This window comes from Corvus kubaryi, unplaced genomic scaffold, assembly GCF_017639235.1.
Source record: "Corvus kubaryi isolate FWS band 111438036 unplaced genomic scaffold, C.kubaryi_AGA036_p1.0 split3-73, whole genome shotgun sequence".
Taxonomy (NCBI): domain Eukaryota; kingdom Metazoa; phylum Chordata; class Aves; order Passeriformes; family Corvidae; genus Corvus; species Corvus kubaryi.
This window is the reverse complement of record NW_024582091.1, coordinates 26,230,983-26,244,493: the sequence shown is the minus strand read 5'-3', so window position 1 is coordinate 26,244,493 and position 13,511 is coordinate 26,230,983. Positions and strand designations below refer to the sequence as shown.

The following is a 13,511-nucleotide window of genomic DNA, read 5'->3' as shown; positions in this document are numbered from 1 at the left end:
CTATCACTACCTGTGACTGTTGTCCCTTGGTTTTAAGGCACACCAATTGCCTGTAGAAATGTTTCTGAGACATTTCAGAGGACGACACGATTCAAAAAAATGAAGTACATTCTTTTTTTATTTCTGGGAAGCTTCTCAGTGGGATGGATAACCTATGAAACCACATTAAGTATTTGTTTGGAAGTTCAACAAGGGACAATACAGCTCAGTATCACCAGCTGACATGAGGAGCGAAATGATCTCAATGCTGAGTAAGATGAAATAGTATTTTTTCTGATGTGTTAGGAAAGTAGCAGGGCGATATTATATATTTGAAGCCAGAGAGTATGGGTATGATCACCTAAAAAGAGAGTTGTATTAATGCTGAAAGCTGCAGGCCTTCTTCACAGGAGTCTGGATTGCTGAGACATACACAAAAAACAGGTGGAGGAGGGAAAGGAGGGAAACAGTGAAAGCTCTTTTTTGAACTTGACTGACAGCTAGACATGAACAAAGTATTGTCTGAGAGACAGGCTGAGGTTTCAGGAAGGACAGAAGGAGATTGTTTTGGATTAGAGGGAGGTTCTGTGAGTCACTGTTGGAAACATGGTTGCTGAATTCGTGTTTACAGCTGAGATTACCCAGAGATAAAGGACAGGAGCTGAAGGACCAGCAGGTTTTAAAATGTCCATTCAAAGGGGTTGCGCTAATGTTTTAATAACAATAATCAGGCATTTGAATCTGGAGGAAGAATGGCTTGGGAAGACAGGAAGGCTCAGATATCATCATATGATTGTGAGACACGGGGCCAAAAATTGTTTATGATCTTGTTCCTTTGTAGTTATCTGCTGTCACAACAGGCTGTAACTGGCCAGGTGCATTCCCCTGTGTGCAGGAGGAAATTCTATGTTGTAAAAAACTGTTGTGACAATTGTTGTAACCTCTTTTTTTTTTTTTAAATGTTAGGTGTGTAACCAAGCCCAACAGTCAGAGTGGTTCAGAGTTTCTGCATACCAAAACAGAGCTTTGGGGCAGTCAGAAACAGAATGCAAGCCTGTATGGTGCTGAAGCTTCTGCCCATTTTCATTGCTAAACTAGCTGCAGAGCACAGAGCTCACAGAGTTAGTGTGAAGCAATCTTTGCTCTTACCCATATTCTTGAATAGGGTAAGCTTGGTGTCAACAAATAATCAAGTCCAGAAAGAAAGATGAGAAATTATGAATGTTTTATTGTATGGAAAGGACAATGATGAATTCTGTATTCTTAGCCAGTCTCTTTACACTTTCCCAGTAGCACAGAGGGGCTGTAGAGTTCTTGAAATTTCTCCATAGGGAATACTCCTTGTGTAGAGGTTTCCTCACTTTGAACAGCTATTTTGAGCAGCTGGAATGATCCATAAGGGGCTGTGGCAGCGAAGTCATTTAGAGCAGCCAACTTACACGAGAGGCAGTGCCAAGAAAAATTGAGATTCAAGTATGGAATTAAAGCTGCCTTTACCAGCCCTGCACCCACCGGGCAGTAAGGGATCGTGCTCGCTCTTTGTGAAGGAGAACATTCCTTGTTAATACTTATGTAAAAGTTATATTAATGCTAATTCTATGCACCTCTGCTATGGCACCAAGAAAAGCAAAAACTAATGTGCAAAAACTAATGCACTCTTAGTGTCTTCCCCAATTGTTTCAATGGTTGTTACAAAAGGAATGGGAAAGCAAGTTGCTGCAGAGCCAGTGTAGGCCTAGAAAATGTGTGACTTTCAAGGCATTTTCCCCCTTCTTTTAGAAACAAAAGCACTCATCTCTACTGTTGCCAACCTGGCCCTGCTCCTCCATGCCCATTTTGATGTACTTGCGCCGCTTCTCAGGTTTCTACTTACAGAAAAGACAGCAACCACAGCCAACTTCACAGTTCAGAGAGTCAGAGGTCTCAGAACAGAATTTCTCAGCAAATCTGGGCTGTTCTGCCACATGGTAGAAATTGTAAATTGTCATAGTAAAAAGCAGAAATGATCTTTCAGTAATGGGAGCTATTTTTAGCTCAAAATACTGATTTCAGCACCTAATGCTGTTATTCCCCACTGAATAAATGGATTTATTACCTACAACCAGGAAATAGCCTTCTAAGTTAAATGAGGAAAATAAATAGGAAGAATTGTTCTGTGAAATAATTTTCAGGGTGCCATTATGGTTTCCTCTGCATTTAGTTCAGATTTTACTGATAGATGTAAATGTAGTGCTGCCATATGATTTATCTCATGATAAATGATACTTGCTGACAAAAAAAAAAAAAAAAAAAAAGGAAGCAATGACAAGTAACTCTTGTAAAATTCTGTATGTGTGAAATTGTAAAGCAGAAGTAGCATAACTTTAATATTTGGACAGTGTATGTCTTACTAAAAACATTAAATTACTGAAGCTTTTTAAAGTTTAGTTTGCAGATCCAGTTGCAAATATTTGGCTAATGGAATAATCAATCATTTACATTTGGGAAAGATGAATTAAATGAAAAAGTTAGGAATTTCAATTTTGACCTAAGTTATACTTGCTGCTAGTTTATGTGTGTTCTACAGGCCTTGATGTTATGGTGATGGGCCATAAAACCTCCACTGCTGAAATTAACCAGCATTTTAGTGGTGGGTGTGAAATTTCCTCCTCTCAGGTCACCTGGCAGTGGACCCATGAGCTCACGTGCCAGTTCCTTTCAGAAATGGGGTGGAGAAGATGCAGGGTCTTGCATTCATTTTCTTGAGTTCTGTTCTGTCCTTGTTCTGAATGATGCTTTGCCCCACCCTCCTGCTGTTATCTAAACTGACCTTGCTCCTATGATCAGTCAATGCACTCATTAAAATCTGAGGCAAAGTATTCATTCCAGATCAGTAGCAAAGGGCAATTTATATTTTGCCAAGATTATCTTCCATTTCTCTGCACTTTTTATTCCATAGCACTACAGTCCTTTTCTTTGTTGTCTTTTGTTTATGAGGATGAAGAATCTTTTTTGTTGTTTGCTTTTCATATCTTTTTGAAAGTCTAATTCAGCTTGACTTTTGGCAATTCTCACTTTGTCCTTCCTTTTCTTTATCCCTCAGATAACATTTCCTTTTTGCTTAAGCCTCTTTGCCATTTTGCAAATGTTTTGGGTCTTGCTTGTGGTTATTTATTCAACTCGCTCTCTTCAGTAAAACTTCTGCTTTCTTGAGAGAAAGTCCAAATACTTTTATCCTTTTTACTTCAAATAATTGTATTATCCTCAATATTTGAATTCCTTAGTCCCTGACTTCATAATTAAGTTCTCTGGTTTCTCAAAGCTTGTCTTTTTGAAATTGAGAATATTGTTTACTTTTGGATCTTTTGCCAAATCCATTTTTACCTTACCAAATTGTTGTACATCTGTCAAAGCCCTCTTCTGTCATTGGTCATTGGTCAATGGCAATGCAATTAGTATCATGCCTATATAGGTTTTCATATGCATTTGATTAATGAATGTAATGCACTGAATGCAATAATGAATTTAATTCACAATTACAACATAAATGTTTTATCTATGAAGTTTGCTTTTATAGCAATTAAATAATTTTAGCTCAGTTGTAGCTACCTTCAAATTTTATTTGTACCTTATTTACTAAATATGTGATATTACTCAAACAAAATCTAAACCAGTTACATTTGATCTTCAAAGAGGGACTGAAGAAAGAGAATTGGGTAATCCTGCTTTTTTCTTATTAATTTTTCAGTGTTCTAAAAATCTGTGTCAATCCTTACATTTGGGTAATTAAAAAGTGCATGGAGACTGTTGCTTGAGAGATCTTGTAGTTGTGTTCCTGAAAATGAAAAGGCTTGCTTAAACCTCCCTGAGAAGATTGCATTACTGAACAAGACAATACACACATATGAGCCAAACTCAGACTTTCTCCCCTTCCACAATCTCCAAAGGCCCCTGGTCATATCGGTCATTGTAGTCCAGTCTAAAGAAGTCAGTATGCAAACTAAGGCCTTGTTCCTGCAAATATTTACACATTTAACTTTTAAACTAAATTTGACGTCAACAAAAGTACACAAATCTAGGAAGCAATTAATGTACAGAAGTATTAGCAGGCATGACAGAATGAGAGAGGCAGACTCCTCTTAGCTCCTCTGAAAGGAAGGAAAGGTAATTTACAGTCTTATCTACTGTCTTCTGTCACCAGGGTGCAGAATAACCAGAACTGACCTTCAGAGAGAGGGGTTTCAGGGAGGAAAATGAACTGCGCCCTTTCTTCTCATCTATGACTTTTTTTGTCAAACCAAAATTTTTTTTCTGCTTATTTTTACAATAGGAATTCTGGCTGCCATGTGCTCTACCTTCTTCTCTCCATCTGCCCGTGGTCAGAGACCAATAGAGACATCACAAAGAATAAGATATAATAGTTTAATTAATTACATTGGCACATACTGTAGTTAAATACTGAATGAACATATAAGAGATCTTTATTAAAAGATTTTGTGTCTCGTTTCCTTGATGTAGATTGCTAACAGTTCATATCTGAGACCTTTACATTATCTTCTGATAAGCAGCTGAACTAAGAAAGGTGCAGGAGGCAAAGGGAAAACAAATAATTTGTTAAAAAAAACCCCAAACCCCAAAAGGTTTTTATATTTTAAAGAAGAGACAAAGCTCCCACTTTTCAAATATCCAACCTGGACTGTACAGAAAACTTTGTTTGAAGAAACCAGCCTGGGAAGGGTGGGATGTCAACCATGTGGAGGAGTTTTGTTTACACAGCGCTAACAAAGATGCATCTCTTTTTTTATGATCCCATACACAAGGCCTATGGTCGAAGCTAAAAGGGTTCTTGGGGAGACAACACTGAAACCCATGTTTCTCTCAAGAGTACCTAGGTATATGCAAAGTTCAGTTTAAAGTTATGTTCCTTTTGTTTTCACGTAGTGTGTCTTCAAGGTAAAGCAAGTCCTTTTTGTCTTGATTGAGGAAAGCCAGGCTGTCTCCTCTTTATGCTGGTTGTTTCTGCAGAGACATTTGATTGTGATTGATTTATAATCAGCTTTCCACAGGGAAAATTTCATCTATTTATCAGAAAAGTAATGAAAAAATATTTATATAGCTTGTAATTGCTTACATTGTTTCTAATTGCTCATTTATATAAAGAAGGGGATTTACATTGGTTATACTATCATCAATTTTAATAAGCCTAAGCATAGAAAATCACCAGTTAGGTCTTAAACTAATGAGATTTATTAAAAAATAATGAGATTTCAGACATTAATAAATTAGGGTTTGACCTCTGGGGTATTTGTCAATGTGTACATTGAAAATTTCAAAACTCTGAAAATGAGGTGAAAAGAAAACTTGAGGCTATCAGATGACTAGAAATACAAACCTTAAATTGAGACACTGAGTGATACTGATAGGATAAAACAAAATGGCTCTTTATATGGCTTTGGGCACACTGCTGTATTTCATCCAGAGCAAGAAAAAAGCTTCCTTATATCAAAGAGGAGTAGGTACCAGATTTAATGTATAATTAGCTGATTTACAATTGAAATAATTTATTCTACTCTATGTGACAGCATCATTTAATTATCTCTGTAGTGTTCTCTGTAGACAATGCTAGAGCTAAGATGCTGTCAGGATTTCAAAAATAAAACCTTTAAACAAAGGCTGTGACTAATTTCTGAAAGTTTCTCTAAGATAAATTGTTGCAGAGAGCATATTTCTGGGTGATATAAAAAAGTGATCTGACTGTTTTGGAGACTGGAAGGCAAAGCTATTACACAGTGTTGTGCATAAATGGAGCTCATCATAAAACCCAACAAGGTGCTGTCCAACAATATCAGTTTTTCATAACTGCAGTCTTTTTTTTTTTTTTTTTTTTTTTTTGGCTAGGGATCAGTAGTCCTTGATTAAATTGGAATCTACTTTGTGCCCTTACTTTTCATAAATATTTCTTCAGTAGTTTAATACTGCCCCTCCCTCTGTGTTTTCGAAATACTAGCTAAGGTCTAAATTGCACAACTGTCTTTGATTGCCGCTTTGAATTTGTGCTCCAGCTATGCCAACTCTGGTGAAAGATGTGCACTGAACTTTTATACTTACTGCTAACTGCAGGTGCAGGAGCCTTTTTGTCATTTGGTCAACGGGGTATCTCTCACTAGTGATTTCAGTCGGTGTCCAGTTATGGAATATATGCTGCCTGGTTATGAAAAGACACATCTTAAGCAATATGGTCAGTTTCATTATAATAACTTGATTTTTTTTAAACTTAGTATTTGCAACATATAACAAAGACTGACGGAATCATGGCATGGTTTGGGTTGGAAGGGATCTTAAAGATGATCTAGTTCCAACCCCCAACACGTACCATTAGATCTGGTTGCTCAAAGCCCCATCCACCCTTTAAATGTTGCCAGGCATGGGGCATCCACAACTTCTCTGAGCAACATGTTCCAGTGCCTAACCACCCTCATAGTAGAGTTTCTTCCTGATATCTAATCTAAACCCACCCTCTCTCAGTTTAAAGCCATTCCCCCTTGTCCTGTCACTACATGCCCTTGTAAAAAATCCCTCTCCAGCTCTCTTACAGCCCCCTTTAGGTATTGGAAGGTGCTGCAAGGTGTCCTTGGAACCTTCTCTTCTCCAGGCTGAACAACCCCAGCTCTCTCAGCTTGTCTTCATAGGAGAGGTGCTCCAGCCTTCTCTGATCATCTTTCTGGCCTCCTCTGGACTCACTCCTGAAGGTGCACATCCCTCTCATGTTGGGAGTCCCAGAGCTGGATACAGTGCTCCAGGTGGGTCTCAGGAGAGCAGAGTAGAGGGGCAGAATCACCTCCCTTGACCTGCTGGCCATGCTGCTTTGGATAAGCCCAGGACACAGTTATTGTTCTGGGCTGCGAGTGCACATTGCTGGGTCATGTTGAGCTTCTCATCCACCAACACCCCCAGGTCCTTCTCCTCAGGGCTGCTCTCAATCCATTCTCCACCCAGCCTGTATTTCTGTTTGGGATTGTCCTGACCCAGGTGCAGGACCTTGCACTTGGCCTTGTTGAACTTGACAAGGTTTGCACAGTCCCACCTCTCAAACCTGCCAAGGTCCCTCTGGATGACATCCCTGCCCTCCAGCGTGTCCACTGCACCCCTCAGCTTGGTGTCATTGGCAAACTTGCTGAGGGTGTCCTTGGTCCCACTGTCCGTGTCACCAACAAAGATATTGAACAGCGCTGGTCCCAATACCGAGCCCTGAGGTCACCACTCGTCACTGGTCTCCCCTTGGATGTTGAGCCATTGACTGCAACTCTGAGTGTGGCCATCCAGCCAATTCCTTATCCACCAAGTGGTCTGTCTGTCAAATCCATGTCTCTCCAGTTCAGAGACAAGGATGTCATGTGGAACAGTGTCAAAACATAACCTGATTGTACATATTAAGGAAAAATATTTTTTTTCTTCTCCTACCTATCATTTCTTTGGTCTCTTCAATTCATATGTCAACAAGGAGTTCAAGGCTTTTCATCTGAAGAACTGTGCTGATTTAGATACTCTATAACCAAATTGTAATTCACATAAACTATGGTAGGATATTGTACCAATTTTCTTAATCATAGTTACCTGACATAGTTGGGGTACAAGAGGTTGATAACTTCAAATTAGTTCTTCAAATTGTAAACATCATATATGAAAATACATATACTTCAGATTTCTGTGATCTAAAACAAGACATTAATTCAGACATTCTCTATAATCTCTAGTTTTGTAAGGGAAATGCCAAGATTTAGACAGGTAATCTACAGATTTATTTATCTTTCTTTGTATTCATGTCTGTTTATGTCAAGAAAAGAATGTAATTCAGTGTGCTAACACCATACATTTGACAGGATCACTAAAGTGATGAATTTTTTCTGTTTCTCAGTTTAATTTTCTAGCCTAGTCAGGATACTGAACTTTTCATATTGGATTTTAGATGGGAAACTAGAAAATATTATTTATATAGAACATGAGTAAGTTCTGTCCAGGTTCTGTCTATTTCCTCTGCCTCAGTTTATTGGATCCAGATTTCTGCATGTTCCCCTGTTGGTGCATTCTTCTCGCCTGTGTTTGTGTGCATTTACTTTGTGGACAGTTTTAAGACATTAATCAGTTTGTGGCAAAAGGATTTGTGGAAAGGCTGATCAGTATTTTCCTTCAGTCCAGTGCTTTCTTGGCTTTCAAAAAAACATGTATTTGAGCTCTTTCCAAAATGTCCGTTTTGCTAGGAAATGTCTGAAGCAATTGCAGACACCACCAGAAAAATGAATCTCATTTAACTTTTACATATGCAGTGCAGATGTTGATAACTAAGATGTGTCACCTAGGGCTTCCCTTGATGGTCAGTGTAGCAGAACAGGTAGGTTTAGGGCATGAATCACCCAACATATTTTAGACAAAGATTAATTAAATTTTCTAGGTACACCAAAGGATATACTTGTTCTACTGGAAGAGTAAGTGGAATTGTAGCAGTGAAACTGTATGTCCAGTCTGGGCAGAGGGAGCAGAGAACTGAACCACCTGTGCAACAATAGCAACAGTTCTATTACTCATTTTCAGGAGCACTATAAACTGTGTTATAATAAATCATAGTCTATGGAATAATTTATTTTAGTAATATAATTTATTTAAACTGCTAAGAATTTTGCACATAGACTGCATGAAAAAATGGCTCCCTAAAACGCATGCCTTGCTGTTTCAGGGATTGAAAGACTGATGCATCTTTACTGGAGAGAAAGTATTAATAAATTCCTTAGAAAATTTTTAAAGACTGGTAAGAAAGATGCCTGCTGAACATTGACCTGAGACCACTTGTCTTCCATCTTTGCAGCATCAGCACTGGAATTTGCATTATCTACCTTAAGATGTCTGCAGTACTGATGTCTGCATCTGACTTGGATTCAAAGCAGAGTTGGTAACTGACAACCCCAGGGTTTATAGATGTGGCTCCATGAAAAACTCCGCTGTCAGCCTGCAACAGCTGACACTGCAACACCACAGTACACTCATGCAGGGCTGCTCAGTCTGACAACCCAGCTTCACCAAGTGTGATTGTACAGGGTGGAGCCACACCAACATGTGATGTCACCCTGAGCTAACTTGCACTGCATTCCTCTGTGCAGAATTTTTCCATTTGAGACATTAGGATCAGTTTCACACATTTCTCTGTTGCAGAGTTTTTATTTTCTTTTTCCATGTAACAAAAATCCATACTTTGCAACTTTCTGTCATCAGCACAAGATCTGTAAAAGATAATGTACCTTGCATTTGTCATTTACATATCTTTCATATACATGGAACTTAAGCAAGTCCTTCTAAAATGATGACTCATGATAGGAAAAGAATGATTTAATTTTTGAGGAGCAGGAAAAAATAACACTATGGAATAATGCTTCTGGGCCTAAAAACCACTGCACGAGGAGGTGAAACTGTTTTGCAGGTTTTGTGTGACTAGCACTGGATGAAGAAATTCAGAGTGAAGAAAGCCACATAAATGAAATTGCATGCTGCAGAGGCCCTGGCCTTCATCAAAGAGACACCAAAGTGGGAGCCACTCTGATGATAGATAAGCAAATAGCATTCATGCTCTAGAAGTTAGCAAGCAAAGCCAGCTTACCAGACAGTGGGCAATCAATTGGGCTGGAAAATCCACAGTGAACACAGTTGTTGTGCAGGTCTGCAAGATCATCAAGCATTTCCTACTTTATTGAGATTATGAATCAGGGTGGTGCCTGGGGAACAGAGGAATACGAAGCGGGGGATGATGGGGTTGTGGTAGGGAAATAGGTTGGGCGCATCATGAGTCTGCATCCTCTGAATACAAATGGGCATATTTGTCCATGATATAAACATTGGCTGATCAAGGAAGATACACAATACTCACAGGAAACATTTTTCTTTGACTGCTTTTTATTGGAGAGTGAATAATGAAACTTGGCCTTTTCTTCCTGAACGCAGAAACCAAAAAGAAGAGGTTTAACTTTTGTTTCAGCAAATGCAAGATGAATGTGGTTGATTTACTTAAAATTCCGAAGCAACACACCCTATTAAGCCTGCTCTGAGTGAAATAAGCATGCCATTGTGCCTGTTGCGTACTTTTAGTTCAGGTTTTGTGAGGCCTGCTTTAAGCAACAGGAAAAGCAGTAGGTTGGTAAGTTAAGTAGGCAAACATCTGGTTAGTTTCTATGGCATTGTTTGGCTAAGGGAAATATAGGATCCCTTCAGAATTGTGTTCTCAGGATGGCTGTGCTGATAGTCAGTTTTCCCATTACTGACCTGGGAAACAGTAATTGGTTTCAAGTTAACTACATTCATTACTGAATTCTCCTTGGTTTGAAGTCAGAGTCCAGAGGCTGCAAGAGGGTTTGGAAATATCCAAGAGCACAAGAACACACTTTGGAAACAAAGAGAACATGCAGCACTGATGCAGGGTTCTTCTGGATAGTCCTCCTCCTGCTGCCACATACAAGATCTCAATGCACGCCTCTAGGAAGGGATCTGCAGAACAAAGGACCTTCCAAACCAAAATACTAATGTGTATGCACTTGCTACGCGACCAAAACATTCTCCCCGAATTCCCTCCCCCTCTCTTCCTGCCCATAGAAATTCATCACTTCAGGCCCTGCTCTCTTTTCGAGCTGCCAGGGAGCGCGCTGCCTTTGCCAGGGAGCGCAGTGCCGGAGGACGAGTGGCAGAACTACCCTGCCTGCACTCAGTCAGGGAGGACAAGGTTGGACTCGATGATCTCAGAGGCCTTTTCCAACCTAACTGATTCTGTGACACGTAAGGGACAAGGCAGACGGGGCTGCCTGGAGTTAGAGATGAAGTGCATGGCTGTTAAGGGCAGCTAGGATTGAGGAGGGCGCTGGGAGTCAGAACTGAGAGCCCTAAGGATGAGGGTGTGTTGCAAGGACGTGGGCAAGCTCGTATTGTACAAGGACGTGTTGTCACGCTTTAAATGAAAGTGTTTTTATGGGAACGTCTGTTTTTCAGTCAGCATTGTCATTACAAAGCAAACCTATTCTTATGCTAAGGAAACTGCTGGGGTTTGGTTGCTGCTAACATTAGTATATGGGCACTCAGCACACCGGTAATGTACTCTGCAGTTTTCCATGCTCAGGGACAAAAGCTGAATTGGTACTATAGAACAACTTCACAGGAGGTTAATTTTGCAATTTAAATATCCTTACTGAAAGCAAGCAAACAAAAAAAGCAATGAGTGAGTATGTATGTGATCAAGAATTTCTCAACACTTTTTGGCTTGTTGGATTAATGGGCTAAACCTGCCTTCTCCCAGTGAGCCAGCATGGTTTCTGCACTGGTAGTCAGAGTTTTGCTGGTTTCCCTGGCTGGGTAATCAGGCTGGTAAGGAAGGTGGCGATAGCTGCTGTTCTCAGGGCAGACTGGGAATTACAGCTCTGCGGCCATGGACATCTGAGAAATTCCAAGGAGGAATTTGAGCCTGAGGGAAAGCTTGTTTCTTTTGCTCCACGACTCCTCAACTTGTCTAAAGAGTTGATTGATAACAGATGCACCTATCTGCCTTTCTGTTTTTATTGAAGCATGTTGTTTTTCTGCAACAGGATTTTTCCTGTGATCTCCCCAGGATATTTCTCCCTTTACTGTATATACTCATGGTCAGCATTTTTTGCAGAATAAAGAGGCTCTGGAAGTGTATTATCTCTTATTTAACCCGTTTTTCTCCTTAACCTGCATCCATCCTTCAGCAATTATGGAGACTGCAGTTTTCTAGGACCTTCCATCAAAGGAGAGATTGTTAGATTTTCTTGGTAACAGGAAGGAGAAAGTATTTGGAAATTCCTGAGACTTCTTTCCCTGCAGGAATTTCTGTCCCTTTCCAAACAGCTTGCTCTGGGTAAAGGCATTGCTGCAGGGAAGCTAAATTGCTGGGGATTGCCTGCGAGTCCTATGAAAGGGGGAACTGATGTAGTGGCACTTAAAGTAGGAGGACTGGAACAGCATAGTAAAAGTCAAACTCAGTACAGGAAGCAGTGGTTATGACCATTGTAATGTCCCCAGCAGTGACAAAGGCCCAGGTACACACAGTTGCAGGTTCCCAACCATATGTACTGGGATGACCCAAGGGCATATCTTCATGGAGTGAAGAAAAGCTTGGGAACCTAAGAAAATTATGCGGAGGCACCAAAAAGGACCCAGGAGGATGAAAGAGCCATTTTTCTGTAGGTAAAATATATATTCTGAGGAAATCGGAGTTTTTCCCTTGTCTGCAAGCTGAAGAAAATCCAGCTACCACTAAAAGCCTGTTCCTTTCTTATGCTAAGAGACAGAAGAAAAGAAAAGGCTGTTCCTTTCAAGTGAAAGAAAAGTCAGGTTCAAGCATTCCCACAAAGGAAAAATCATACCTTTTAAAGTAATATGCAGTAGGACATCCTTGAGCTCCTACCCCCTTTCCTTGATGTACTTGACTCTTTGTAAATCTGTCTCTAATCCCACCCTGTTTCAAAAAAACCCCTCTCCACACTGATTCCTGCCCTGCCTTAACACTCTGCACTCTGCTTGCTCTTCAGAGCCGGGAGTTTTGATCCATTTCAAGTGTGAGCTATTTGGGGGGATTACATTATTCAGGCAACACAAAAGCTGCGTTTTCACATCAGTTTTGTGGTGGAAATATGGATAGAGATGACAAAAGTTCACACTTCGATTGCTATAGAGGATTTATTCATTTTAGGTTCAAGAGAGTAAATAAAAAGCCACTCAGCATTATGGCATCACTATGGAGGTTCCCCAGCAGAGCATACTCTCTGCAGTGTCCTCTCATATGGTTTTCATTATGATATACTGATTAAAAGCAAATAGATTTAGGATCAGTAGTCAATCTATAGGTCTTGGAAAAATAAATTATAAGCTCTTCCGAGACTTGTTCAGGATAAAAAAACAAGATAAAAACAGCTTTGGCTTCTTAGAATTACATCCAGCTTTAATAGAAACTGCAGTTATTAATGGGCTCTCACATACTACAACAGAATGACTTGAGCAGGACTCTACCTAAAGCTCTGGTGAGCCCAGTTTAGTCAGGTGTTAAATATGATTAACTGCAGTGGCTTTGGGTGGCTTAACATTTTATTTCCAACACCCAGTTTCTTACAGTGTCATAATGCATGAGGCAATCTGAAGATAATACAGCTATTGATTTTTTAAAATGACACGAGCATTTAATGGAAAACATTAGTATTAAAAAAAAAAGCAAGAGTATGTATGATTATTAACAATATATAAGATAATGTAATAAACCTAATACAAAAGTAGCATTCTTAGTGTGAGAGTAGAGTGGTTAATTTTGCCATGTAATTCCAACTGATTATATAAAGGTGGAAAACATTCTGAATAAATGCCACACACAGCTCAGGGGCTACATTGGTTCAAAAAACAATAGAGACAACAAACTCTTTTTCTCTGTATTGCATGCTACATTTCTCAAAGTCACAACTGGATCTCAGAGAAACCTTAAGTCTATCAGAGCATCTTCCTGTCAAACCCTACTC

General features: G+C 39.7%; 1 long non-coding RNA gene across 1 annotated transcript; it reads right to left on the bottom strand.

Annotated features, from left to right (window-relative positions):
* Positions 1-4,401: 4,401 nt before the first annotated feature.
* Positions 4,402-9,714, bottom strand: LOC121658884. Its single transcript, XR_006014075.1, has 3 exons — positions 9,605-9,714; positions 6,067-6,163; positions 4,402-5,036 (listed from the first exon to the last, which is right to left on the bottom strand). It is a non-coding gene; the product is annotated as an uncharacterized LOC121658884 (long non-coding RNA).
* Positions 9,715-13,511: the final 3,797 nt, after the last annotated feature.